The sequence below is a fragment of the Crocuta crocuta genome, unplaced genomic scaffold, assembly GCF_008692635.1.
Source record: "Crocuta crocuta isolate KB4526 unplaced genomic scaffold, BGI_CrCroc_1.0 scaffold8, whole genome shotgun sequence".
NCBI lineage: Eukaryota > Metazoa > Chordata > Mammalia > Carnivora > Hyaenidae > Crocuta > Crocuta crocuta.
The window spans coordinates 2,622,231-2,624,440 of NW_027532162.1; positions in this window are offsets into that span (position 1 = coordinate 2,622,231).

The following is a 2,210-nucleotide window of genomic DNA, read 5'->3' on the forward strand; positions in this document are numbered from 1 at the left end:
CCCCTGGGGGTGGAGGGCTGGCGGTCCTCAGGGCTGGGTGGATCGGGCCCTGCTCCCGGGTCTGCACCCCTGCCCTCCGCTTCTGTCTACACTCTGCTTGGTCTTCCATCTCCTGGAGCATCACTGCCTGCTCCGTCCTCAGGCCCCTCCGGTCTGCCTCCCACCCTGACACCGTCTCGTGGGAGCCGGTCTCGGCCGGGGACCTGGAGGGCGCGCGCCTGCGGTCTGTCTGTGGCCACTGCCTCCCGTTGCTGCTTCTCCTCCTCTGGGCCACGGGATGCTGCCCCTTGTCCCCCCCCCGTCCCCACCCCACTGCAGCCCCAGGGTCCTGTCTGAGGCCCCCCCATCTCATGTCCCCTCCTGTCCCAGTCACCACACAGCACCGCCCTCTCCCTGCCTCTGCGACCCACCTGCAGCGTCCTGGGGACGTCCCCATCAGGATGTCCCCCAGGCAGGTCACCCTCACGCAGCTGCCCTAATGGACCTTCTCTCTCGGTCGGTGCCACTCCTTGGCCAGAAGTGACACGGAGTGCTTCCCAGTCAGGGTCCCCGGCAGAGCCCTGTCCCCCGGATGGCCACTGTCCTGGAGTCCTGGCTGTCCTGGAGCCTGTGCATCCCAGCCCCCCTCACAGCTACGTGTGGCCATGTGACTGTGCCTGGCCGGTGAGATCTGTGCGATTCACTCCTTCAGGGTTGTGACTGGCTGGCCCGGCACCGGCCCCGCCCGCGGGAAGTCACAACGCAAGGACCTAGTGTAGCGGGGCTCCCATTTTAGCCCACGCTTCCTCGTGAGAGGTGAGCTTTTATCTGTTGGAGCCACTGCCATTTTGGGGTCTGTCACACACAGTCCCACCCGTGATATGCCTGCATGCAGGGTCCCTGTCCCAGCCCTGGTGCGTCTCCCACTGTAAAGAAGGGTGGACCCGACCCCCGCTGCCAGAGTCCCTCTGCACCCTGGGAGGGGTCACTTAGTCGGCCTGTGCCTTTAGGGTTGGGCCCTGCTCCTTGCTGGCCTCCTCTCTGGGTCCTCAGTTCCCTGTGGGCCTCTGAAACAGCACTTAGTCATTCAGCAAACCTTTGCTGAGCACCTAATACGTGCCAGGCCCTGTGCTGGGTATTGGGGGTCCAGGGGTGGACAGGAAGGCTCTGGGCACTCTGGACAGTGGTGGCTTATTTCTGGATGTGTCTGCCTTGGGCCGGGGCACCCTGGAGGGCAGGGCTGTCCCCATAGCACCTCTCCACCCACTGCACGCAAGAGGGGCCGGAGCAGCCTTGTCGAATGGCTGATGGAGAGAGAGATACCCGAGCGACAGGGGAGCTGACATGAGAGGTCTTCAGATCTGGCTCCGAGCTGGGGTTTGCGCGGCCAGTGTGTTCCTGACACACACGGCAGGGTTGCACCCCTCCTGGAAGAGCCCTCTCTCTCTGGCCGCAGGGGGTCTCCAGCCCCCTTCCCTGCAGGCGTGTGCACCTCCAGGCTCCGGGGAGAAGGGGCTGCCTCCTCGGGATCTGGGCTGAGTCCCTGGCGCCGCGGGAGAGTAGCTGGGCCAGCGCAGCAGCAGGTGCTGCAGCCGGGCCTGGTGGCCTGACCCGGAGCGCCTGGTCCCTGGCAGCGGGGGTGCTGTGGGCATAGGTGGGTAATTCTCTCATGAAATATTTCCTGCTGCACTTTATGTGTGAATTGAGCCGGTCGCTCCAAGCCCTTGAGGGGAGCAAAACCTGCCCCCCGCCAAAGCTGCCCCTTGGGCATATTGATTATTTCGAGTGAAAGTTCCTTAAGACACGGCCGGGGCGGGAAGGATGCTCTGAACTCCTCCGTGCCCCCGGAGGCAGGCAGGAAATCCCTTGTGCCCTGTGACAGGCGCCCTCCCTGCACCAGCAGAGAGATGGCCTGTGACCGGAGACGGGGAACTGGGGGCCGAGCAGGCTGCACAAACAATCCTTGTTTCTTTTCACTGTTTAGCTGCCAAACCCCTTTGATTTGTCAGTTCGTCACGAATTTCTTGTATCTTTTTCTAAAAGGTATAACACCTGCTTCCTTTGGTCGCTTCTTTGAGCCTCGTCTCTTTGGGGCTCCTGTACACACGAAGTTGAATTTGTTTTTTGTTTTTTTTCCTCCTGTTAGTCTGTCTTGTGTTAGTTTAATTATTAGATCAGCCAAAGAACCTGAAAGGGAGAAGTTTTTTGTCCCAGACGCTGCCGCTGCAGAC